This window comes from Accipiter gentilis, chromosome 27 (assembly GCF_929443795.1).
Source record: "Accipiter gentilis chromosome 27, bAccGen1.1, whole genome shotgun sequence".
NCBI lineage: Eukaryota > Metazoa > Chordata > Aves > Accipitriformes > Accipitridae > Astur > Astur gentilis.
The window spans coordinates 960,121-988,009 of NC_064906.1; the positions used below are offsets into that span (position 1 = coordinate 960,121).

General features: G+C 39.8%; 1 long non-coding RNA gene across 1 annotated transcript in view; it reads right to left on the reverse strand.

Annotated features, from left to right (window-relative positions):
* Positions 1-22,052: 22,052 nt before the first annotated feature.
* Positions 22,053-27,889, reverse strand: part of LOC126051270 (uncharacterized) — a 35,167-nt gene continuing 29,330 nt past the window's right edge. Inside the window, exons 2-3 of the long non-coding RNA XR_007509768.1 lie at positions 23,412-23,501; positions 22,053-22,196 (exon numbers count right to left, since the gene is read on the reverse strand). This is a non-coding gene — a long non-coding RNA (uncharacterized LOC126051270). The remainder of the gene's footprint in view (positions 22,197-23,411; positions 23,502-27,889) is intronic.

Genomic DNA, 27,889 nt, shown 5'->3' on the forward strand with positions numbered 1-27,889 from the left:
CAAAATACAGATGAATATTCATAAAAGCATTACAGTGTTTGCCTCTCTCTGATGTTCTGTGTTGTTCATTCATCCAAAGTTGGAAGGATATAAGCTGAGACATGATACTTCAAGAGAGCAGTTAAATGAGGAACAGGGGAGATTAAGTTGTAAGTTTTAACATGATTGTAAGACTCCTGGACATTTTGGGGCTGCAAAGCCTTTATTAAAGATGAGAGAAAATTCTACTGGGTGTAACATAGGCATGATGTAGAAAACTAGCTCAAAAACTAAGACGTTTAAACCTAAATTACTGCAAGAGCCCTGGTCCAACACTACCTTGCATACTGGAGTATATGGAGCATACTGAGATAACAGAAATTTTACTAAGCTTAATTTTTCATCAAATTTCAGGGCCCACTTCTAAGGTGACAACATGGAGAAGTCTACATTGGAGTCTGATACAACAACAGATGGGCCAAATGCTTTATAGGGAAAAAAAATGGGGCAGGAAACAGTATGTCCAAATCTCTCAGCAGGCTGCTTTCACAACAGGTGACTAAGTTGACCAACCGGGAGCACACCTCTAATGGCAAAGCTACTAAAAAAATGTATTGACTTTAATGTCTTGAAGTATTGGGTTTTTTTCTTGTTGCTGCTTTTTGTTTTGTTCTGCTTTGTTTTCTTCTGCCTAGGATAAAGTGTTTGCGGCAGTCTCCCAGATGCAAAGGGGTTAAGTGCATCCCACAGAAAACTTAAGAGGTTTGACAGTGTCATATGCAATAAGGCTTTGCCAGTGGTTGCACTCTGGAATTGTCGGCATTTTGAGCCCTGAGTAGTAAAGGTGAAATAGCTGTGTAATTATACACTTGGTTAAACCTCTTTGAAACCAGCAGCTGAGGGAATGTCTAATCACAGTTCCCCACTTCAATATAGTTGCAATAAAATGAGTGGCTCTGATTTCTCTTATATATGGGGGAGTTGATACCATAGCAGCTTCACCTCCACACCCCACAGATGGAGCACGGGCACCCAGGAGCAGAGCTGCCTTACACCTTCTTGTTCTGCTGGAAATTTTCTTTATCTGCAGGAGAAACTGCTGCAAGGACAGAGATGCTGAAAAAAGGGAGGAAGCAAAGAACAGAGTAACAAAGAAACTATCAGGTATAGAAGGATGTGTAGAAAGGCTTCAGAGAAAAAGCCCGGAGAGCTTTTGTGTTGGGTGCTAGTTCAAAGAGATTCTTCGCTCACTGCTCTGTGTCTTTTTTCTGCAGTTGTTTGTTTTTGTTTGATTCCTGCTGTAATCAGGAAAAGTACATTAGAATGCATAACAGATACCTACTTTTGGCATGAATTTCACTTCCTACCAGACAGCACTTCAGTTAACTTTTCAGATCAGCATGCAAGTTAACTTCTTTGGAAACTGAAGGAAATGCAACTACTATCCTCCACAGAAGAGAGCCATAAGAAGCCATTCATCTCCCTTATGTAACCAGACAGGTGATATGAAAATTTCCAGATGGTGTGTTTGGACCCCAGTCTGCCCTGAATTTAGGATGAAGCTGCCCCAGGCCTCTGCTTCACTGGGTGTTTCATCAGCTGACGTTTTGAAAGTTGCTTTTTCACCACACTGAGTTAAATTTGCAATAAACCAGTTGTTCTTCAGGAGATAAGACACATTAAAAATAAAAATAAGGGTCTTCTGAGATCCAAAGGTGTAAGCATTACTTTGAACCCATGAATTTGGACCCGTACCTCTTCTCTATCCTTTCTGTAAAAGATTAAAGGGTGTGCATCTTCAGTTCTAGTCTCTATTTAAGTCTGAGGGGTGCAGGGAAGGCTACCCCTTCATCTTGTCTCTTCACACAATAAACACTGGATGAAGTTTATACTGCAAGTGTTGGCAGTAGAATCTCTTGCTCACCAGCAAAAAGAGATTAAAAGTGTCTCTTGGCACATCCCATCAGGGGACTTCTTTTATCCCTTGAATCAACAGAAGCGCTGGATCAACAAAAAAGAACTGAAGCAGGTGTCTCTTTTACCTCATGCCAATCTATCCTTCTCTCCATCTTCAGAAAATTTTTCTTTAGACCTCTCAAGGATAGTCAGCACTTGGGTAACCATTTGTTTCTGCTTTATCTTGACAGTACAAACCAGAATAACAGTAGCCCTAGGATGCAGAAGGACTCAAAATCACCTATGCTTTTATTATTATTGTCGTATACATGATATATTGTATTAAAAAATCCACATGCTATGTCATGTTACCAGATATGAAGCAGTACTCCTCTTCAAGGTTACGTTTAGCACCCTTAAATGCAGATTTTAATCAGAAATTTCTAGCTGTCCAGAAAGAAGTACCTCTTAGGTGGATATTCTCTTATCTTTACAAATGATCTGTCTTGAGCCATAGTTTCACACACACTCTAAGACTTTGAAAGAGCGGTTTAACCTTATGTCCCTCCCCCCAGTCACTCATTTACACTTGCTACACTTTCAAGCTTATGTTGGCAGGGCTATTTAGGTGTTTTGCACTGAAATAGATAGGGGAACAGGGAGCACACAACAGGGAACTGCTTTTTTCATTGGCAGTGCTAACTGCTCAAATTGTACACGGGATTATGGCTACAAAACATGTTTTCTTGGGCTGACATAAAGACAAAATTGTCACTTGCTCCTGCCATGCTCTAGTCTTATCTGATGAGAATAAACACTGCTCCAAAGCCATACTGTGCTTCCACATCAAAGTTACCCTGTTGAAAGACAGTATATGGGATCTGTCCTTCTAGAGAGGGGGTTTTTTTTTGTAAATTTTGTGGAGCAGAGCAGCAGTTTCCTGCCCTGTTCTCCCAACAGAGGTGCTTTTAAAGCAGCAAAGAGCCAGCTGTTCTCCCAGATTTGTGCTCTCGCCTTTTTTGTGTTTCCCTTTCGCTTATGTATTTTTCTTCCTGTTCCTTAACCTGCCATAACCTACTTCCACACTTCTGCAATCCCTTATGAAAGAGGGATGTCCCTCCCACTCCTTCCCCGTGCCTACCTCACCAACCTGTTGCTGGAATCTCAAATCCTCAAGCACTAAAAGAGGAGAGGCTTCTTTTCTCAGCTAAATTAACACCAATCTGCTCTTGTTAGCCTGCTGTTCTCCTGAGAGCAGCCATACAACCCCTTCATTTCATTTCCCCTTCTCTTGCTGCCTGAGAAGTAGCACATCCTCACACCAGAGACACTTGCATGAATCAATTTGCAGTGACCAGCTTAAATCTCTCCTGGGCCACTCTAACTTCTTTCATTTGGAACTGTACAGTGAAGAAATAGCTGCCCTGCAATGGCTGTAAAGGAAACCTGACAAGCAATGGAGGTGAAGTGCTTTTGCTGGGGTACTGTGCTTGCTTCTCAAGTCAGCTCCGATAGCCTCAGTGGGAGCATCATCAGGCCTGCTAAGCATGTCTAAAAGATTAGTCTTTTTTATGATCCTTCCAGTTTTCTTCATGCACATTGGACGTTTGGGAATTTGTGTAGACAATCAGTCTGATTTCTTCCCTCAGGATCAGTTTCATGTCAGTAATCCTTGCCAAACTTGACAAAAGCAATGGGTGAGATCCTGGCCCAGCTAAAGTCAATAGCAAAGGTATCATGAGACCCAGAGTCCAAACCATACTGTCAGCTTTTTCCACAAGAACCAGCCTTCTCATGCCTGCTTGTCTGGAGGCCTTTCTGTTGAAAGAGATATTACTTCCTCGTGGAGGAGAAAGGGCTGGAAGGCAAGCAAAACAAGCCCCAGTGTGGTGACGATCTTAAATATGATGCTGGGCTTTTAAAGATGGTCTTTCTTTCTCTTTGAAAGGCGTGTTATAAATGTGGCTGCCAGGTGCAAATCTCCCCCAGGTATCCTCATCATTCCTAGAATGACAAAACACGTTGTAAGAAGCAATGCATACCTTTTCTTCCGCTGCCTTTTCTCCAGTGAGTATTTCTTGGAGAGGAAATAACCTTAAAAAAACTCAGAAACTCAGTCTGTTCTAAAAGTCATGCCTGGAGGGGAGGAGCTATTTAACCTCCTGGGTGATTACTCTTAAAAAAAAAAAAAAAAAAAAAAAAGGAAAAGAAAAAAAAGGCATGCTTTTTTTTTTTACTGTAGCTTTCATGGACAAACCAGCTCCTGACCAACCTCACTCTTGAGCTGCTGCACCAGCAGCTATCCTATTACTAAATGTCTGTGAATCATTTGGTGTGTTAGAGATGATTTGCAGTAGACTGTGGACTCCAAGTTAGTATGTCTTGCTGGAGAAATTAAAGTCTTCATTGCCACAGTTTTTCTGACTCTTTTTCATCATTGTTTTTTGTCATTTCACTACACCCCAAAGATGCAAGTAAAATACAAAATAACATCTTCTAAGATTTTAGTATCTTCCTGGCTCAGAAATATTCCGAGGGCACAGGGAGGGGAACCTCAATATAGTCATGATAGCATTTTCAGGAGAGATAGAGACCTTTAGAGGTTTTAAAAACAAGAAAAGATTGATGCTGTTAGTAACATTGACCTCTTTAAGTTGCAGTTTCAGGTGAGCTGAAAACTCTGTCCTGTGGCTGGACAATCCTCTAAATTGCCAGAGAAGTTAATTGGGAACATGAGATTTTCATGCCCAATCCTCACTCTCCAGTATGAATAAATAGCAGCAGCTATTTCTTTGCTGTTTGTCTAGGCTATGTAACCATATACAAAAAGCTTACACTCTCTGCACTTGCAGTAATTTAAACTTCTGGGGCTGCTGTTTTTGTTTGAAGCCACATATTCCCACTAACTGTAATCAGAAATATACCTGCTATCAAAGGCAAAATATTCCCCTCCCAGTCCAGCAGATTGGTTTACTGCAAGAAAAGTACATACACAAGAAAATCTCCCAGACATGTCAGACTTCTAACAGAACTATAAATTCTCTTAACAGTCAGATGTAGAACATTAATAACCACTACCATAAAACAAATATAAAAACTATAGAATAATAATAAAAAAAAGGTATTTATAGAGGCAACACAGGAGATGCAATAGTAAAAAAGCCTCCCTTCGGATTGTCACTTCATACGTTCTGTGATCCTGAATAATGGGCATGCTTCCAAACAATAAAATAAAACACATCATCTATTCAAAATCACTAACTTTCCTCTTGTGTTCCTTAAAGGTAAATTGCAGCAAATGTATAAATTTTAGTGTGTTGTAACCTGTGTGTCTTTTACTACCATAGGAAGTGAATTTCACAGTATTTATTGGAAATCATTACCTTCCTGTGTTTTTTAAGTTTTAATTTAAAATTTGTTACAGCAGCAGCAAAGCTGACTCATGCTAATACCAGCAATAGAGTGATACTCTCTGAAAGAACTCCATAGCAAGATCTGTCATGATTTGCCAATAACAGCTTCTGTAATGATACTTGCTTATCAAAAATCAGTAGAGCTTCCAAAGTAAAATAATGAAATGTTTGTGTTTGAAAAAGGCTCATGGACAGGGTTCATGACCAACAACAGAAGAGCATTAACTGACCTAAGCAGCACCATCAAAAAAATCAAGCCTCCATGGAAATTAAATACTCTGCCCTATTTCCAGTCCTCATTGGTTAATTCACTCTTTAATTCTTTTTAATAATTTAATTTGAGACTCTGATAGCAGATGTAACCCCTTGCTCAATTACAGAGTGTTTCACACCTGCTCTACCCAGACTAAAGAGGCAAGCAGGTGAAAATCAAGCTTCTGCCTATTCTAATCAAGGCATTTTTTGACAGAATGAGCATTTTTTATTGTTCAGAAACACTCCGACAGGCAAAACTCTGTCACCACATTAAGTAACAGAGATGTAACTTAACATTGGGAAAATCAAGCCCTTACTGTTAGAACTGTGTCGAACACCTAATAATTGTAAAGTATTCATAAGCTCAGGGTATGACTGATAAATGAAAACTAGCAATCTAAGAGGGATGTAGTCAAATGCGCATGAAATATGAGTCTGTATTTGTGGGTATGCACAGGTGTTTATCTGTTTCATTGTAGGTGGATAGGCAAATATCAAGTGTGCCTATCTGACCATCATTAACCAACTGATTTTTTATAGGTGTTGTGGTAGAAACGTTTATTGTTAAGTTGAATATTGTTTTCATTCCAGCCTGAGGAGTTCACATGATCCCATGCTGATTTGAGTAAATGGAATTTCACCATGAGTTTCATGAAGTCTCTAATATCTTTTCAGGGGCTTTCTGACAAGTTATCAAATCTGCAATCCTCATCTGTTTATGGGTTAAGTGCACCCAGTAATTGATTACTACTTCATGCAGTCTTACTGAAAAGGGTTGAATTCAGACACTATTGTATTTTCAGTGCCTTCAGATCAGGGTTTAGGATTGTGGACCTCTGACCTAACTGCAAATAATGTTAAGGAAAAGCCAAAAAAGTAATACTATTAAACACAGGGGAACTTCAAAAACAGCAACATATGGTACACATGTAACAACTAAGTACCCACTAAGACATCCTTGGTCTATCTCCATAAAGCCTTAATCCAGAGATACCCCCATAAGAGAGCCCCTAAATAACCTTTTAATAACAACCACACACTAAAGAACAGGCTTCATGGTCTCTAATCCACCTGAAGCCTTGTTCAGTGTTTGCTTCTAAACCAGCAGGAACAGTAAAACACAATGCTAAAATGTGTGTGCAACTGTTTAGTCTCTTAAAATCTTTAAGCACTAATGGTCCCACAATTAACACATTCTGGCATTCAGTCTCAGATCCAGGCAGGCAAGACTTAATGTGATCAAATTTAGACAGCTAAATTGTATGTTCATATCAAATGTATAAGGATCCTAATCAATGATCTTCTGCAAGAATGTGTAAAAGGCAAGCTAGATCTGCCAAGATTTTGTAGTTCCCGTTTTAAGGAGGTAGACAAGGATTAGGCAGCTAACAGAGGAAATGAAAGGTTAGTTATCATTTGATGTTTTATAAACTATTCCATAACCATCTGTAAAAATGTCAAACAGGAACTCTTCACTTGGCATTTCTTTGCTGTGGTCTTGTGAGGAATACAACTCAGCAGAGACTTAAGCCTGACACCTTTAGATTCCCCCAAGTATCCGTTCCCTCTGCTACCATAAAAAAGGAGTGCAGCCAGCTAACGGTGGTAGAAAGCATTGTCATTTTTCAAACATCAGGCCACAAGAAGGAACAGATCATAACAACCTCCCTTGGTTCCTAACTAGAACAGCAAAAGCGTGAAGCCCTGTGTGCGCTTCATGCGGTTTATTTTTTCAGGCCTCCAGCAGTTGTTTCCTTCCTTTGCTTTATTTTACATTAACGCTACAATTTTGTGAGCAAGTGCTCAGGTGCAGAGATAAAAGGGTAGCACAGGCCCTTTTTTTAACAGTGAAAATGGTGAGAAACAGCAATAGGAGCTGCAGAGTCTGTAACAGGTATCAAATCTATTTCACTACAGAAAGATATTGGGTCTCCTTTAATTGTGGGTGATGGTAAAGCCTACATGTGAGTGTCCCAAGAATTTCACTAAAAACTTGAAGTGCCTAAAGCTTTACATAGGAGTGTGTTTGGATAGGGGTTTTGTTTATTGTGGGAAGGTTATAGAGGTAGTATGCAAAGGTATTTTGCAGACAGGTTCAAAGTAGCAAAGTGATTTCACTGCTTGAATATTTCTTCCTGTGTATCTTAATTGTACCTCAACTTTCCTTTAAAAGAAGTCATCTGTTTATTTCGGGCAAAACCTGGAACTTCTTCAAGAAGGGTAAAAGATAAAACAACTTATTTCTTAAAACTACACTTTCACCTCGAGAAATGATGTAGTCTGGAAGCAACTGTCCGCTGCCTTGCTTTATGTAAAGGTGCCTGTCCCATCCTTTAAGTGATGTAAACTGGCTTGTAGTCAGAATTCCACAGAGAGGCATACAGAGAGAGCATGGAGACATTTTCAGAAGCAAAGACAGTTGCAGGATTTTCAGCCTACCAAATTAGGTGGAAATCCTGTTTCTGTTACGGCTGCCAGCTTTGTCTCATTCCATTCCTCACAGAAACCCCCCAAAGTGACATGACTGATCTCCATGACTTGTGAAAATGTAGGTACTTTTCATATGAGTCACCTGAATTGATGGCTCAAGCACTCCCAGCTGCTCAGCTGTATAGTATGCCATTAGGCAGCTTAATCCCCCAGCAGGCCCACCTAAAGAGCCTGCCCACAGGCATTTCTGCAGGCTGTTCCGGAGGTGTCCTATCAAACAGGATGGGATAGGGATGTATTGGTCTTCCAGCCCCTCGGGAGACCCCTGTCTTAAAAAGGGGTTGGACTCAACCAATAATTCACATTGAGGGAAACGGAGGGAAAGCAGCAAAAATGCTGGTTGTCTTGCTTTAATGAGAGAACCCTGAAAATTTGCCAGTTCTATCCTAACAGTACTGCTGTCGAGTCTTCTGCCTCTGTTGGCTAACATAACATCATGCTCCAAATGGGAAATGAGAGATGGCAAACCAGTTCTCTACCTAAGGTTACTTTGAAAATTTCCCAGAGGATGGCTGTGGGTCTTAGAGCCTATTTGTATTGCAGGTTTTTTGGGCTGTGGAAAGAAAGGAGCTTAGAAACTGTTGTTTGGGTCTAGGGATCTGCCACATACTGAAGGGAATCAGCCCCCTGAAACAGTGCTGGAAAACCCACAAATATCAGGTACTAACTAGAACCTTAGCCTGAGCAGCAAAAGAATAGCGTAAAAAAAGTTACCAAATCCTATTTTATTTTGTTGTGTCCCATCCTGTCCCATGTGAAGAATCAATTTCAAAGTTCATCTGCTGTGGAAATCAGATGGCAGTCCTCTGAGGGTTGGCTTGGGAGACTACCCAGGCTATGATGATCATTAATGATCTACATTTGAAGCTTAGTAGAGTAACACTGCACTGACATAAGCATGATGATATGCAGCAACTAACTTTTTTCAATGCTTGGCTTTGGAATAATTTTCTCCATGCTTTCCAACATTTTGATTCAATTTTGGCTTTGGTCTTAGTCACTTCAATGTATACAAAAATATTGCTGTTGAGCAATAAGGACTCTAAGGAGTTTTACTGAATGATGCAATGTTTTTAATCAAGTTATCAATTTCCTTCCCAAAAGTTTACGTGGTGTTAACCTCTCCTTTTGATTGTTATTCTGTGGAAAGTTTGCTCAGACCTTTAAAACAAATTTCTAATAAAATATGGACTACAGTGTTCAATCTATAGTTTTTGTAGCTATATATTGATCTCTCTCTAACATGAAAAACATTCTAACAGAGAACTACAGTTTTAGTCTAGGCTGGCATTACTAGGAGAAGTATGATAAAATGGGATAACTGTGAAAGCAGTTTCACAACTAAGCTAAAAATAATTATTCAACTATATTAAAGTTGTGCCATGAACTAACTTTCATGATAGTCAGTTGTAAATACGATAACAGATTTTTTGTGAGCTTAGCAGTCTTAATATTGCAGAAATAAAAGCAGGAGGTATTGTAGTTTACTCTCACATAATTGTGTTTAACTCTTTTGCAGTCTTGTGTCTAATTAAATAACCCAAAGCAGGTATTCCAATAAATACCATTGTTTCCCTGTTCTGCTGGAAAAGAACCAACTTATATATGCAGGTATATATAGGTACATATGCAGGACCTGTAGAAATTCTTCTCGTAAAGATTGTTACAGAACCTGACTGAGTAGCCCTGTATAAATTGAGGAATTTGATATTACCATCTTGTCCTTCAGAGCACTGGATAAACGTATTAAACTGGACTTCAGCATCGTCCTTAATGGTATTCCTGTTGCTAGGAAACAGTTATCAGGCCCCCATAAGCCTTGTCTTTGGGACCGCTTTCATACTTTACCCAAAGCCCCTGCTTCTGACATCCTTGAAATTGTGTTTCCATTTTTCATTGTCTTTCCTGGTATTTTTCTCCATTTGTTTTTGCTTACAAAATACAATTTTGCAAATGAGCAGATACATATCATGTAACTAACCAGCTGTGTAAAATGGAGCTGTCCTGCAAAATGTATCCTCTTGGTATGTACCAAAGGTATACCTGGAATAGCTTTTCACCCTCACCTTTTGCCCTTGGATAAGTGTTAGTGTGGATGGGATTGCTGATGGAAGATCGCCACTTTCTAAGTATTTACTGAAATGACTGTATTTCTGTGTAAAATACAATGCTTTCTTTCCCTTCACTGCTGAGGTATTCATTGCACCCACCTACTGCAAGATTACGCTTCATTGGAAGCCTTGTTGTTTTGTTTGATGCTCTTTTAGATTATTTCACTCTGCATATGAGACTTCCCAGGAATTTACTAGAAGAAAAGGGCACTAGGTCCTCCTGCTTATCAAGCTTATAAACGGATTGCACAGTTTATCTTTCAAAAATCCTAGCAAAGCCAAAATTATAATTATAGCTTTAAAGTTATTAAAATGTGTTCCTAGCTGAGCTTATTATCACCTCAAGAATCAATGAAGGAATGGATGCTGTGGATTTGATGATGGGGTTGTTTTAGTGGTTCTTGTTTTACAAAGCACAAGTAAGGAGGTGGTGAAAAGGTCACAGAAGGTGGCAAAAAGGGTGAATTCAGCATTCTGCTATAGAAGGCACTCTTTAGTATCCTCCAAGGATGTTTCTAAAAAGCTAGTCTGAGATATAAAAAAAGCCAAAGATTCAAGACTTACCCTATTTAACCTTTTACATATCCCTGATTCAACACAGTCTCCAGATATACATTGCCAGGACACTTTTCCCTCAGTGTATCAAACTTCTGACCTTGCAGTTGTTATAAGTCAATCACAGTGACGTGTCCTGCTGTACCATGTTATAAATAAAGGTAACTTGCTCATCGAATGCCAAAGAGCTAGCAGTACTATACAGCCTGATCCTGCAGTTCTCAAGCAAGACTGCCACTGAGCTAAGGCTTTATTTATACTACTGATGGCCTCAGCTCCCTTTTATTCATAGTGGTATAAATCAGGATTCACCCAAATTAAATCATGGGTTTAGACAGAAAATTGAGTGCAAGTGGAGAGCCAAAGGACAAATTCCTGTATGCAGTAATCCTTCAGACTTCAGTGCAATCCCTGAAACTTCGCTCAGCAGAGAGCTTGTCCCCCCAGCTACCCGAAACCACTGGGAACCTTGCCTCTACGGAAACTGTAACTTCAATGCTACTGAAAATAATTTCTGAATATTTTTCAGTTCTCATTTCTTACACTACCCTCTTATGGAGTGGGGCTGTTTTAGCCAGGCTGTAAGGTCTTCTGCTTCTTGCATACTGCTGTGTATTGCAAAGGCTCTCACTTAGTCCTGTCACTTTGCTTTTCCAAATGGAAATTCAGCTGCAAAAAAAAGGGAAGAAAAAAGTTGGAGTTAGAGACAAGTTGCTGCAAGACTCATCCCATTGTCCTGAAAGGAGGATCCTGATTTTCCCTTTTCTTGGTCACGAGCCTCAGATTAACCATTAATGAATGTTGGAATGCTTGATTTGTATTACTAATGAGTGATATAAAATTTGTGTTGCTGCCAATGCAGGCTGCTCAGAATGCAGGATGAGAACCAATATACACGTACTGTAGATCATGGTGAGCCCAGAAAAGAGACAACATTGTAAAACAAAGTCATCCTACATAGCACAGTCTTGTCATGCAAATCCCAGTATTGGTGATAATTACCTCTCAGTGAATTCAGAAATTGCCCAGTGAATCTTTAGTATCAAAAACTCATAGGCACTGTCCTTGGAATTTACATCCAAATCAAAGCACTCACTGAAAGCCCTGATTTCAGAAAAACAATTTGTTCCAGTTTTAAGGCTGCCTTTTGGTGAGGTTGTTAATAGGACAATGTATTTTTAGGCCAAATCAAATACAGGTTTAGCCAAATTCTTGGTTTACTGTGGAAGAGTTGATCACAACTTCATCACTTGAATTTGCTTGGCTGTCATTCATTAAAATATGAGTACCAGCTCTTTCACTCTGTGCCCAGTGACAAGCCTAAATAGCGCCACAGTAAAGAAGTATAAGAGATATGCTCCAGCTGTCCCCTACAACGCCTCCATCCTAAATATATCTCTTCAGTGGTTTGGCTGGCTTAGTTTCCAGGAAGACTAGCAAAGGTTTAGCTCTACATATGGCCATCACACTGAATGGGCAATAAATAAACCAGGGCTTCTGGGAAAAGGTTTGTTCTCACAACACAACACAGAGTACAGGACTTAGGTAGCTTTGCTGTCCCTGCGTGCTGTGTTCAAAAGAATTTTTGAAAAAGCATGACAATCCAGATTATGGTTCTTTTCTTGTTTGCATTATCCTTTTTCATATCATCTTTCAAAACCTCAGTAAAACTCTCCTTTTTCAACATACCTACAAAAACTTGGCAACAGTTAGGTTAGCTAAGAACAGCATCTATCAGGCTGGTGGGGAAGGTCTTACCGCCTCCTTACACTCCCCATCTCCATCTGCTGCCTAATACACAGCATTTAAAGCTCTTGTGGTAGGGAGATGTCTCAGTGTTGTGGGTTTGTGCAGGTGGTACTGGTCCAAGGACAAAACTCTCAGTTCTAAGTTCTAGAAGTAATAATTTTCAAGGTTTCTCAACTGTGTCAGCAAAGTGGTATTTATGGCAGTGACAGACACCTTCATACAAAGGGTCAAGGCACAACTCTTCCAGCCTGATCTTGCCTTTCTCTTTGCTTGTGATTGCTTTGTGCATGGGCCTGACCCCACTGAGGAGAGGAGAGGAGAGGAGAGGAGAGGAGAGGAGAGGAGAGGAGAGGAGAGGAGAGGAGAGGCAGGAAATGGCCTTCAGAAAGTCAAAACTATCTTTTTGTGCTCCAGAAGAACGGGAGTAAGCCACTGAGAAAGAATGCAAGCTGGATGAAGGATGTTGGTCAGACACATGAGAAATCTGGAATTGATTTGATTTTCTAGGGTATGTCAGGAATTATGAGCCAACTTTGGGATCTCATTGCCTTCATGGTGATGGAAGTCTTTGGGCTGCTGGCACTGAGACCTCAGGCTTCAAGGACCCCTCCAGGCAGGAGAATTCAGAGAATACCTGTCAGAGGAGACATATGCCTGAGCCATTTTCAGAGTCATTGAGGACTAAAACTGGGGAGCTTGGCATGACTTGTGTGTATTGCAACCCCATCTCTCACTAAGATTTGCTTCTGTGAAGTTCCCCCACCCTCCATTTCCTTCTCACTTTTCAGAGGGCTTGGAGCAGGGCTGACTCTGCTCCTTGGCCAACCCCAAAGGCATTTGTGTGTCACTATCAGAATGGCAGGGCCAAGGGAGTCCCCCTGTGGATTCATACCTCCCATCACTTTTGCATGCTGATTTTTTGGACCCTCTGTCCCAAGTAGCACAACATCTGCCAGTCACTCTATCAGAAATTCTCTCTCAAGAAAATACAGGTAGAAAGCAACAATTAATTCTGCTCAGCGAAGCACTCATTTAGGCAGCATGGCTGCTGGGATGATAACCTGAGAGGAGGGCACTTTTTAATGCTGTCCCTTGAGGCCAGAAAAGCCTCAAGTGATCTGTGATAGTCCTGAAGAAGGTATGTTGGAATAGCTGGCTAAAAAAGATGGTTTTCTTTCTGATGCCTTTCCCCTATAGCGCATTCAGGTTAACAAGGAGAAGTTCATTCAACTGTGGAAGCAGGGGTGGCCTCTGGACTACTTTGAGCTTCTTCTGCCCAAATGAACTTGTTTAGTGAGGCAGCTGTTCCCAAGCCTGAAACTCATTCCTTTGAACTTTCACACTTTGTGGGCCATTAATTAAAGATACTAAAGGGAGAGGTTGAGGGAGGGCACAATTGTTTCATTTTGCTTGCTTGTTTGTTTGTTTGGAGTTCAGCCATTGGAAGTGTGATTCCTCTGATGTTTAAAAGAAACCAGACTATAAAATATCCTATTGCTTTTGTCTCTTGGCTTTCTCAGTTGCAGAGCATATTACTCAGCAGGGGAAAAGGAAGCTATGGCTTTCATCTTGGCACCTAGCTACTGGCATTTATGCTTATGTAATCAGCCTTTAGGAGAGACTATTGCATTTTAACCATTTTCCCTATTGCTCTATTATCAATCTGTCATTTCATCCAAATTTCAAGGGGGCTTGACCAGTCCTGTTTTCACCACAGATTCAAAACTGATTCCCTCTTCGGGATCCTCATAAACTCCATCTCTGACCTAGTGTTTTCCTGCAGGATAGTCTTTCTGGGAGGCCCTTTATCTGGGGTTATTACTTTGGCTGTCTTAAGAAGTGAGAGCCATCTGGAGGCATGGTTGACCGAGTTTGCACCTGCGTCTACATCTGCACTGTCTGGCCATGTCAGGTGGATGTTCGCTTAAAAGATCCATCTCAGTGTGAGAAAAAGGAAAAGAAAAGGGAGGGAGGGTGTAAAACTGTTATTCCTGCCTCGCTGCAACAGCAGGTGCACCAGATGGCTCACAAAGTAATTAGGGTGAAGAAGCAGTGTCAAGGCTTCATGTGTTGTGGTCTGTAAATGATCATCAAATCAAATTCTTTATCAAAGACAGAATTTTCTCTCTCCCCACTGACAAATCAATACGCATTTGAAACAGTGCATGTGATCTGCTTCCTTACACGCAGGCACCTGGAATGCAGTCTGAGAAACCTGGTCAAGAGACCATTCTTGTTAAGCAGCCATCTGCCCAAACAGACTTTCCCAAAGCACTCCCAGCCTGTTGAGTAGTTATGCTTCACTTTATTTGAAGACCACCTTTCCTAAAAAATATTTTTTTTTTCAACTCCTTAAGTAGTCACCTAGAAGAAAATTAGTTATGCAGTATGTAAGGTAAACAGCACAAAACTTCCTGGTACAGTTATGCTTTGGCAGCAGAACAGGACCTGGTGCTGGCTTCATCTACAGACCTAATTATTTCTAAAGCTTCTCATAGTTTTCCCCCTTTTCTTAGTTTTTCACCATGTTGGCTCCCTTAGACTCAGGCTCCTGCCTGAGTCTGCTGGACAGATCTACTATGTTATGATTAGCATATGGGTTATCCACATTAGCATATAGTAACGTTCTATCCCAGTGTCTCAGCCCAGGGTGCCTCAGTGGAGGACCACTGCATCCCTGCACAGTCTACCTTTTTGAAAAGGACTGCTGCTGCACAGCTGTCTGCTGCCCGTCTCTTCACCTATCCCCTCTCTAACTCACCTGAAAAAAACACTCTAGCTACCAGTGTGTTCTCTCCTATTTTTTATGGCTTTGTACCCCGTTTCAAATCCTGCAATGTGCCCAGGGAGCTCTGCACCATTCTGGCACCCCTGGGAGCAACAGTGACAGAGATCACAACCATTGCTGAGCAGTTTAATAACAGGCCTTAGGCTTTGAATAAGGGTATTTCTGTTTATGTTCTGAAACATGTCTCTTTGTCACACACAGCATTTCATCAAATAACTACAGTAAAGTAATACCGCATGAAGAAGGAGAAGCCTAAAACCGAGCTTTCAGCTGGCTTTTCAGATAATCACAGAGTAGTGGGGGAGCAGCTGTACAAGGCTTAGATACTCCAGTATAAATTCTATAGAAAAATTTACACATAGAAAGAAGTTTTAACAATGTGCATAACACTAGCCTGGGATTTGAATGTAAGAAAGGCAGTCTGTTGTCCTGCTGGTATTTACTAAAAACTGCATCATTTTTTATTTGACTGTCAGCAAGTTTGGGATTTTTTTCTAAATGATATTCTGCTATGGTGAGCTTACAGCTAAAAATTGATAGGAGATTTACCTTTCCGAGTCTGTGATATTTTTTTTTTTGGAAAGTCAGTCTGTAGCTGAATGTTCTCTGCTGAAGAAATTTATGACTGAGTTAAACTGATATAGAATCCCTGTGGCAAACATGTGCCACACGCAGGAGAAGAAACCTCACGTGGGTTACAGCGCAGGGGACTGTAGTGGACTGCTGTAGTGAGGGGCTTGTAGTCTGGAAGTACAGTGTGAATCATGTGATGTTGGACCTGAGAAAGTTCTCCAGAAACTACAGTTGCATTTGCAGCGTTTAGGTATATAAATCTGAAATTATGATTTTGGTTTTGTTTTGTTTTGTGGTTTTTTTTTTAAACCCACTCAGAATCTAGCCAGCAGAATCTAAACTCGCTGGGCTTTTTGGGCTCTTACTCATTTTCCACTGATATCCAAAAGCTAATCAGGGGACAGTCTAATTCCTCAGAGTGGTCACTACATCTCTGAGGCAGGACTGGGCCCCACAGAAATCAGAAGTGCTCTTGCTTTCTTTTGAAATGCTGTTTTCCATCTACTCTCCTCTCCCTCTCATCTCTCTCATCTTCCCCCAGGTTTGGCAGGCCTCTAAGCACATGCTATTGCAGAAAAGGTGCATGGGGGGAACACCTCACTGTGTCTTCTCAGGAGGAAAACTCAGGTTCTCACCCGAGGTAGCAGGCTCTGGGTCCCCACCACATGGAAGAGCCTTCATTCCCTGGGATGGTTTGGCACAGAGCCTGAAGTTTAGTCTTTCTTGCTAACTAGCTGAAAGCAGGTACCTGCTCAGTACCAGCTGGATTTTAATTTCTGCTCAGTGAACTGGGCGTTTTCTGTTTTGTGCAGAGCAGTGCCTAATTTGTGGACTTATGCATCCTTCATTGCTTCTAGCCCTCAGTTTAATATAGAGTCAGCAGTTCAACCTTTTAGTTTCTGCACCCTGTTTAAACCTAGATAATTATCTATCCCTGTAATCACAGTGGTGAGCAGTGTGTCAGTACCTTACAAGTGCACTCCTGGCTACTCATAGCAATACTTTTCTCCTCCACTCCAGTAAAAAGGAGCCACATTTCCCCATTGGTATTGCTAAAATCACCCTTGCAAATCAAACCTAAACAAATGAAGCAGCTCTTAATGTATCTGCTCCGACCTTAACTGTTTCCAGAGCAGATAAGGTATTCTGGATCACTTTGCCATACATCTGGAGTTTACACCATCAAATATGTGTTAGTGAAATGTGAAAAAAATAATCTGTTTGTAAAATACCTAAATCTTCATTTTCATATAAGAGGCAGTCTAGGAGCTATCCTCAGCTTTAGTTTGCATTTTGTTTTTTATAATATCTTCATAGGTAACTGAAAATACAGTTTATTTCCCTGCTGCTTTTGATTACTCCTAGTTGGTAAACAATGAAGACTAATTGTTTTCTGATGTAACAGAAGCAAATGTGATTCTTATTCACAAGTAGCCTTGGCAGTGTCAGGAGGGGCACACACATCCCTGGGAACAATGTTTTCAGCCAGCTACACTTAGAGTCACGAAGAAAGCTCATGTTGTTGCTGTTTCTTAGGTAGATAAAACTATGGCAGAGAACTAAGATACAGTCCAAGTCTCATATTCAAATTAATTTTTTAAAGTTTTTTAAGTACTCAAAGTAATTAAGTTGAAATGCATCTTTGACCTTATTTCCCTGGTTTTATGAAGCTCTTAAATTTTTACGGAACATTTGAGGATCTGCTTGTTTTCCTGTTGTATAATCTTAGCTTCCATATCTTGCTGAAAGACCTGTGGCAGGAACATAAAAGCAGTGATGGGACTGTTCTTGGAGTAGGTCTGCATGGAAAAGAAGAGCAGAAAGCAGCCTGGCCCCATCCCAGCCCAGTTCCCAGTTGAGTTGCTGAGAGGCAAGGCTTTACTGGTGCAGCTACAGTGCCATGTTTTAGAACTTCCATTGCTTCCACTTAAGGTTAGTAGCAGGGCTCTGTATAGTACTGTGTGGACATACAAGCTGGGATGAAACTTACCTCGGGCATCATGCTGTATCCCTTTGCAAAACACAAACATGCCCTTAGTGATGAGTTGAAGAGGGGGCATGTAAATCTTAAGGCAGACATCTTTTTTCACAGAAGTATATGAGGAGTCAGAGTAATTTAACTGCTATTAAAATAAAGTGAATGGGTATACTTGCACTGGTAGATGATGGAATACAAAAAAATGTTATCATTCTGCAAATGTTATCTGTTATATTTTTGCAAACAAAGAAAGAAGAGAAAAGAAATAGCAAAATTATACTATTAATTCAGTCATTTTGCTCTGTGTTAATGTTTCTTCGAATCAAATTATTCTATAATGACCTATTCAGTGTTTTGCATTATCTTTGAAACAGATTGTCTATTATTTTGGTATATCTCTGGCCCCTAAAAATGTGTCTCAGCTCTTCAAATATTGATGTAGGAAAGTAACATTTATTTCTGTTTCACAAATAGGAAAGTGAGGTACTGGGATCCTAAAAATCTTAGTTACTGGTAGGAGTGATCCCAGTGAATTTCTGTGCATAAGTTTTGCAATGGCAGAGCCTAACAGAGGACCAAGATCAAACAAGAATGAGGACAGGACTGTGTCTGAAGCTAGATCACCTCACACTGAGGTTGGGCTATCCTTCCTTAGCTGCAGCAGAAGTTTTGCCCAAGTAAGAACTATAAAATTAGGTCTCTATGCATATTAACATTTTTAACAAAATCCTTTACTCATAAGTCGTCAGTGTAAGAGTCAAATTTGCAGTATGTAATAGTGGAGTATTTACTTGTGGTCAGCTTGGGTTCAAACACCCTTTCAGTAACCTAATTCTACATTGTGAGGATGCCATGCCAAAATATTGAGCTTGTTTTGAGCAAAAAGCCAACTGTGCTCAGTATAACTGTGCTGAAACCATTGTAGGACTAAGCCTTATGTAGCAGTTGCACTATCTGAATTAAGAGACTCAGTGGAATATTTTTGCAGCTTTTCTAATTAAAATAATAATTATGTAGTGTCTATTAGCATGTATTTCCAAATGTAAGCCTCAGGGTCAAATGGCTTAGAAAACTGAAACTTTCTGCTCCCTTTGTAGGAAAAAAAGGAGACAAGACAGTTCTGGGCAGCTTCATTTACATAAATTACAAACACTGCTTACCAATAATTCTATCTACTGAGTTCTGCTCTTCAGCTGGAATCTTTCTGCATAAATGGCAAAAAATTATTGCTCATGCACCCTAGCAGCATGCACCCTAGCAGCATGCACCCCAGCAGCATGCACCCCAGAAATGGTCAGTCACTCTCATCAACATGTAGTGATTTTATGTTTGACAGTATAGTAGAAAGAGGTCAGAGGGCGCATGGTCTTTTTACGAGCATGGATAGCGTTCATAGGTCTCGTGCTCTTGAGTATGGCAGGTAAAGCTCATATAACCTGGTTAGCTTTGGGACTAAAAGAACACATGGTCAAGGTAGTTAGGAGGCCTCTTTGGGAAGACAATACCAAACCAGCAGAAGTAGATTTGAAATCACAGAACTGAGCCCAATTAGCTGCACATCAGAGTAGATGCTGGTGAAGTGATTTTCCTAGAACTGAAGCTGTGTGGTGGAGGATCAATCAATCAATTTATAAGCACCTCAAGGGTATAATAGTCTAGTGAATGTGAATTTGTCAAGGAGAAATTGTATCAAACCAATCTAATTTCTTTCTTTGACAGGATAAGTGAATAAGGGGGAAGCAGTAGATGTGATATATCTTGACTTCAGTAAGGCTCTTGAGAATCCTACATAGCATTCTCTTAAGCAAATTAAGGCATATGATTAAATCACCACAGAGAAAGCTCACAGCTGGTTGAGAAAACAAAATCAAAGAGAAACTATCAATGATTTGTTGTCAAATCTGGAAGGACATGTAAAATGGGGTGTTTCTGAGCCCAGTTCTATTCAATCCTTTGCTGATCAATGATCAGGATGATGAAATGATGAGGATGCTTTTAAATTTGGAAGTATTTCCAGAAAGTGGAATATTGTTCTAAAATCAGCTAGTGGAAATTTGATAAAGGCACATGCAATTGCTATAGAAGTGCTTTGCATACATGAAATGGGGAAAAAACAATAGTAGTATAAGGCAGAAAAGGAGTTAGAAGTTAGGGGGACAGACAGTGGCAATAGTGTGACACTGTTAAAAAAGATTCTTCTTATTCTTAGATATATTAATTTTCATTTGTAAAGGCCAAGAGGCTCTAGATTTTGTGTCATTTTATTGTGTATTTAGAAGTGTAGATGTTCTTTATTTCTTTTTCTCTAATTGAAGCTCTTCAAGTTTATCAAGTTTTCTTGTTTGCCTTTTTGGTGGTTTGGGTTTTTTGTGTTTAGAAATATCCCTAAAAAGATGAAACTCTGCTTTTGATGTTGGCAACTAAGATTTACAGAAAAAAATAATTTCTGTCTATTTAGGGCTTTGTAAATTTGATAGTATTATGCCACTTTCTTCTGCATCTCTGTTCTACTGATTGGAGCAACACAGGTGAACTAAATGAGTAATGTTAGTCAAGAAAACACTGTGGCATTATAGAGTAACTATTCATGAAGAAAAAGCCTTGAAACATTTCCAGAAGTGGAGGCAGAGAATTTATTGTTCCTGCTGGAACCCAGAATAACTACTGCTTTGTGTCATCATTTTATAATCCTTGTCTGTCAATAAACATAACTGTAGCTAGCAATAAAAATGATACAGGCTCAGTCGGGCAATGCTACTCTGGTAAAACAAATTTATGAGCCAGTTAATATTTTTAATCCTGTTACAGAGATGACCTTAAAACCCAGACGATTTATCTAAGCCTCTGTCCCCTAAAGGAGCACATGTGGATGTCAGATAAGTGAAACCTGCTTTTGAATCATGTTGATCTTGGGCTGACGTTGGGCAACAAGAGGGAGAAAGGGTGGAACTGTAGACATCTGTCTGCAAAAACAAACCAGCCCAATAGTGTCTGTCTCCTGCCTAGTACAGAGTTGGTCAAACACTCTTGCAGACTCAAATGAAGCTGTTCATCTGATAACATAAAATTCAGTATGTTGTATTTTTCCCTTCTCCACATCAGTTACGTGCCAGCAATTATTCTAGTTCCACCATTGATCCAAGATGACTTATCACAACAGGGAGTCATTCTGTTTACACTACTTCAGAAATCTCTGAGATGTTATTTGATCTACAGCATCCATTAGACACACAGAATACATTTTCTTCTCTATTGTTTCATCTTATTAGCAAGATATGGCAATGACACTGTCTGCTAATTGCTATCCAACTAGTGCTTTGTGCCTTGTTAATTTTGACTAAGACACTTTTCCTGTATAGCACAGTGTAGATATTACTAATAAGGGAAAGACAAGTAGTTAATTGGTGTCTTGAGTGTTACCCAGAAAATAAAAAATTGACTGATAACAGTTTTTCACTGAGGGAAGGGTCGTCTCTTGTCACTAGCTTCTACACTGTCCTTTCTTTCTATGCTGTAATGTATAATATCTTATCCTTGTAAAAGGTGCTGAGATCCATAATGGCTACCAGAAGAATACATGCTGCTGCCCACAACTTATAATGAATTAATACAAAGGAATGCTTGCTTTTTAAACCTCAGTCAAGTATTTTCCTGAAGCTGAAAGCCAGGGGAGGCCCTAGATCAGAGTGTATTTTTGCACTGATTGTCTGAGTCTCCTGGAAAGTCTGCAAGATATTGAGGCAATACACATGGTCTTAACAACTCAGTTACAGGATCCACCCAATATAAAGTGAGAGGGGCTATAAAGATACATATTGTTCTTGTTTAGGGAAGCCAGATGAGTCAGTCTGGTAACAGAGGTTTTGCTTCTAGTTCTAGTCTGTCATATAAAGGAAGAATTTTTGATGGCTCCAGCCAGTGATTCTTTAAGTCCTGAAAGAAAATACCTGAAAGTGCAAGGAAAAGAGTTTTCTTTCACCCAAACTACTCATAAATTCTATTTGTTCTTGGACTTAGACCCAAATCCACACCTTCTGCACGTCCTCATCAAAAATACAGGTTGATGTTTCAGTTCTTATGTCTTATGTATAACAATGTCTCTAGTGCCCACACAGAGATATATCTCAGGCAAAAGAGATGATGACTGTTAACAGCGTGTGAACTAATTGTTGAGATAGGTGCACAGGGAGAGCATTCAAACATCCTAAAACAAGAGATAATGCAAGCTTTCTGGTTACGAGGAAATACATTTACATACTTGGTCTTGTAGAGGAGATGGATTCAATGTAAGTTATCTTTCTGCAAGTTGGTGGTTTGTGGAGAGGTGGTGTCCTGCACCCCCCACTGAAGGCAGAGCTATGAGTATGCAGCATCTCTGAAGTAAGGACAAGACTCTTAGATATACATGCCTGCGATAAAGACAAATTTGGTAACTGTGTGGAATGCTACACATCATATTCAATGTCTGTTCACTACAAATGTTTACTTGCAAGAAAATATTCTGGTTTCACTGTTAATTTTATTCAAATTCCTGTATCTGAAGAACCGCCTTCAGACAAATTATCAGTTAAGTGTAGCAGATGAAAACAAACCCTAGCAAGACTATAGCATCAATTAATTTCTTAGACATTGGAATGGCTCTCTGGATAACAATCAGAAGCAGCCAGACAAGAAAAATAAAGAGGTAAGATGAGTGCAACAAAAAGGCCCACTAAATTCTGTACAGTCTAGTGACAGTCAAACTCTAGATATATCTTCCTACAGAACTGCAAGAAGGCTACGTGTGATCTTAATCATATGTGATGACATGGGTGAGCAGAGCTCAGTGCAGCACCCTTGCACTCTTCATTCTGCCTAATGTGCCAGTGCTCCAGCACACAGAAGCTGATGAGTTCCAACTTCTCAACCACTCTCTGAACTTACAGACATTATCAATTTAAAAATCACACCTCTATCAGAAAATATTTTACCTCTATTGTTATAATAACACCTACGATTAAATAGGGAGAAGAGAAACCTATCAATTTTTTTCTCTTCTCTCCTGGTTTGTTTTCTTGTGCATTTGAAAGCAATCTGTATGTTGTCTGTTTCAATATTTGCTAAGTCTAGTCACTCTGTTATCCTGGGGGGAGGGACCTAAGGGAGGGGTTGGGGAAAGAGAGAGAGAAAAGCATAACACAGCAACAAAAGAAGGAATTAAAAAAGAAACAGGATAATACAACTTTAAAATCTGAAAAAAAAAATATAAATAGCACAGGTGTTAGTGGATGCATCTAGAGAAGGATAAGGAAAGTGTTTTAATTGACTGGATTTTGAGCTAACATCTTCTCTTGGAGAAAGGAAGGCCTGTGTCAATTTTCTCTGTGCAGGGAAGGCAGAGCAAGCAGGAGAGGAAAAGCAGGTGAGAACACTCCTCCCTCCTGTCACTGCCATTCTGCACCTGTGTTGAGATGTGCATGTGTTACACACAACCTGGACAAAATGACTGATGTACTTCTCTTGCAAGTCTTTTTGCAAAAGAGCAAATGCTCTCCTAGTCAGTCCACTTCCCCTCTCTGTCTCAGCTCAATTGTCAAGTTTGAAAATTACAGATATTGTATATGCTTAGGGAATTGCTAACTCACCCTCCTGATTTCTTCTTTCCCTTCTTTTCACTGGGTGGGCAGTTTTCATTTTTCACATTCAATATCAGTCGTTGTTTTCTCCTTTCAAATCTAACAGTGACATAGGAAGAAAAAATGAAGACATCAATAGTATAAAGAATACCTCATTAGTTTTGATTTATTATTTTTTCCCTTTCCTTGCAGAGAAAACTGCAGATTTAATTTGAGGAGGACCCAGTTGGTAAACTGCTACTGAGCAGGAATTCAGCTGGAGAAAAATGCAACTCAACAAGAGCAGTTTTGATAAGCTTACTTAAATCCCTTATACATGAGCTCTTTCTTTCCCTCTTCTACACAATGTGTGTCACGTTGGCTCTTGTAATACTGCCTACCCTAAAAGGCCACCTTGAAATACATTTTACAAAATACCATTTCCAAAACATGTTTTCAAAACTTTATTTATGATTAGAGAGGGGAGCTGAAAATTTAACCTTTGATCTAGACTAAATAACTTTTTGCTGGTTCACCCTGAACTGTCATTTCCACTGAATTAACTAAAAGAGACAGAATATGTGAGAAGGAAAAGCCTGTTTTCTGAAAGTGCTGATTCTTCCAGTGTCTCACAGACAAGTTGGAACTAGTCTGTATCATGCTGCTTTTAAAAACAATATTTATATTATTGCAATATTTCTTCTTTCAAATAAAGACAATTTAATGACATTTATAAGTGATGGAGGTCGCCATTTCCCCACCCCCTTTGCTACAATGTGCAGTAGCCTTTACCTGAAGACGCCATTGCTAGATCTAGGGAGAGCTGATTCCAGATACCTGTTTATAGTCCTTGATGTGGCCGAAGGGAATTTCTACTCACTGTGCAACCAAAGGTGACCAATCCCAGAGTGAGCTATTAATCCCCATCCCTTCTGCAAAAATACCTGGGTCTTGGTGTTTTCAAAACTCAGATGCTGAGGCAAATTTTAGTTTCCTAAAGCTAAATGCATGTTCTGATTTTCCAAGTGACCAGAGAGGCAACATGGCCCAGGGAAACAGGTACAGGAGGGAAGGAGGGAGAGGGAGGAGTGGCAGGTTTGGTCGCTGTGTCTAAAATTGACATTGACATACCAGCTCTGTGGGATTGAGGCCTGGCTTGCCCTACATCTCTGTAAAGTGCCTAGCACATTTTGGACCCTATGAGCTGTTGCATTAATAATGACCTTGGCTCGCGAATAACAAATGGCCTTAAGCTCAGTCCAGTCAATATTTAACCTGGGTCAGGAGGGAAAAGAAGGTGGCACTCCAAGCCCTGTCCATCTGAGCTCCCTGTCCATCTGAGCTGTGAGGTAAATCTCTCAGCCGTCGGGCAGATGTTCACATTATGTTCACGCCTGCTGCTTTTTTCATTAGCTCTGAAATGGTTAACAGCGAGAATAATTCAAAATACTGTCTTTGGCTCCTGATCTTTTTTTGAGTGCTCTCTGCGGATCCAGACCAATGTCAAATTCTTGTTTACTGTCCCAAGGTTTTTTCCTTGTGACAGCTGAGACTATCAGAGATGGCTTAGGAAAAGACTCTTGAACACAAATGTGGCAAAAGGGTGCTGCAGCTCTTTGCACCAGGGCAACCCAAGGTAGGTTCGGCCGTACCTGTAAAGATTACATGCTATTTATTAAGAAGTTTTTCATCTGACATAAATTTCATGTACTGGAAATGATTATTCAGTGAAAATAGTCCAAAAAGGACAAAATTAACTCCAAAATAGTAATCCATACTCTGGGCTTTTACAGTGCTAATGTAAAGTCATGGGAAAAGGATATGATGATATACAGAATTTATGAGCCACTGGAAACAACAAGAGATGGTGCAATAATGATAACAATAACAATTTGTGTCTTCGCAGTGTTCAGTGCAGGAAGATGATAGGAAAAGAATGTAATACAGTTTAACAATCAATGATCTTTAGAAAGTAATATTCCTGAAAGGGTTTTCCCAGAGAGGATTCTACTCATGATGGCGGAGAAGGAGGGAGAGAGATACTCTCTGTATTAGTTTTAGGTTTGTAAAGCAGTTTCCATTTTCCAAGGAAAATGCTAATGAAAGAAAAAAAGAGTAACATTTATTCTCCATTTTGTAACTATTAAATACAGATGTACTACAATAACAGAGATTATTTTGTTTCTAATTTTAAAATGTACGAGTGTTATAACTATGTTAAGCTCCTTTGTTGTTACAGGTCAGCATGGACTAAAAAAATTGATCGCTAAACAAGCTGTAGTCAATATCTATTTTTGTACTTCCAAAAAATTGTAGTCAATGGTTACATATTTGTGAATATGCATTTTGTGATTTATTTCTGCCAGCAAACCCTCTTTCTACAAATAAAGATTATTTAGTTCCTCTTTCAAGAAAAAGTGCAGATAAATGGAGCCACATAATAAGGTGGGTGAGCATTTGGTGTGGGGGTGTGGGGGTGTGAGGAGAGGGAGGTGCAAGGCAGTTGTGAGTACCAATTAAAAGCAAAATATCCCTAGAGAGACTTCATTTATGTTTTTTCTGCTTGTAGGGAAACTTTCTAATGAAGGAAATGTCCTTCAAATTCAATGCTAAGTGCTGCTAGACTGAAGTGTGCATTATAACTCCAATCTTAAAGACTAAGAGATGTTTTAACTTCTGTTAAAAGACAAACCACAATTTTTTGAGACTATCAGTGTTAGTGGGAGTTTGTTTACAGTTAGTATCCTTAAGGAAAATAAACTTTAACCTTGACACAATGATGGAAACTGAAAAAAGAAAAATGACTGGCTGAACCATTCCATTTCCTTTCAAGGGCCTGGTGCAGCAGTGCAAGATGTCTTCCTGTGCGACATGCAGAGGCTTTAACAATAGCACATGGGAAAAACTGTTTAAATTTTTTTTTTTTTAAATAGTCAGTGATGAATTTCTGAAACAATGAATGTTCAGATCTAACTTCCTTCAGCCTTCTCCCTTCCTGCTCCTTGTCTGTCCCCTCCCCCCCCCCCCCCCCCCCCCCAATTTTATATAAGATCTTTACAACATAGCTGGAAAATTCAGCATTTTTAAAATAAATTAGGTGCATGATGCACTGAATGTCAATAGCAGCATAAAGGATCGGGGGCAGGTTAGACATTTTGTTTAATTTTACATAATTTTGTTTAATGATACAAACTAGTTGATGAAGATAAATCTCAAATCTGTACCTGTTCTTGGTACCCAAGTTCTGCAGAACAAGGAGAACTGAAACACCTGAAGAACTGAGTCTTCATGCATAGCTAGCAGAGGGAGGTATTTCTGAGGGTAACTTAGCCTGTCCTGAGATATGGGAAGGATGGACACCTTTTTATTTCTCTCACCACCACCTCAGTGACTATATAAGCTCAGCTGGCTTGTTTACAACACTCCAAAATTAATTTTGTATGTGGTTATACTTAGGTGACAGAAAGTCCACCTACATTCTTTGTTGCTGGCTGTTTGGGGTTTTTTTTTCCCAGTAGCTTTAAGTGAGTCTGCAGCACTGCAGTAAAAGCTGAAGTTAGTGATAATTTTCTTAGGTCATATCCATTGCGTGATGTTTTTGAGGAGCACAGAAGTGATGTTGGGGCTCAGTTCTACTTTTCATGGTTATACAAACTGCCACTGAAAACAATACCGAGCGAGGAAAGCAAAACTGTGCCCCAAAGCATGAAGAGGATATCCTACTTCCACTGACCATACATGGATGACAAAGGAAACAGGATGTGACTGAAATGGCACAGCTAGTAACAATAGCAATATAAATACCTATAAAAGCAGTATAGTTAACATATAAAGCAATGTTTTGGTACCATTGTGAGTGAAGGGTTTTCCAAAGAGGAATATCAGCTGATCCACTGGAGAACCACCTGAGTGCACTGTTCAGTCTGTTGCATGATCGCTTTAGTTTTTAGTTTTAAAAGAAAAGAAGTAAAACATTCCTTATGAGTTATTTTTTTCACTTAAACCATTGTAATAAAAATGCTCAGGACTGTTTTTCTTCAAAATTTGAGAACAGATATTTCTGTTAGTTGGGGTTTTGCTTTTTTCTGGGTACACTTCCAGCATTTAACTGTTCCTTGCAAGTGTTGCCTGCATTGGCTGCACCTCTTTAAGATTGTGCAGTGAAGCTAAAAGGTTCCTTTGCAATTTGTGACCTCCATGACTTTTCTAAACAAGAGCACAGGAAGCTTCAGAGCCAGCAAATTTGGAGCTGTTGTATGTTAATCGACTCATTACCTTTCACAAAACAATGACCTCTACTAACATCTTCTCTAACATGGCCCTCAAACTAAATTCTTCCTCTGCCCTGATGGGTTACCTCATCGAGTGTACATCAGTCTGCTTCCTCCCCGATTACTTCTGTAATTCCCATTTGATGCTGAGCACGGACTAGATCTCTGTATTACTCTGTAGTCTGCTCTCTTCTAGTTTTCCAGGTCTTCTTGTTTGTTCTGGGCCATGTTCTTGTT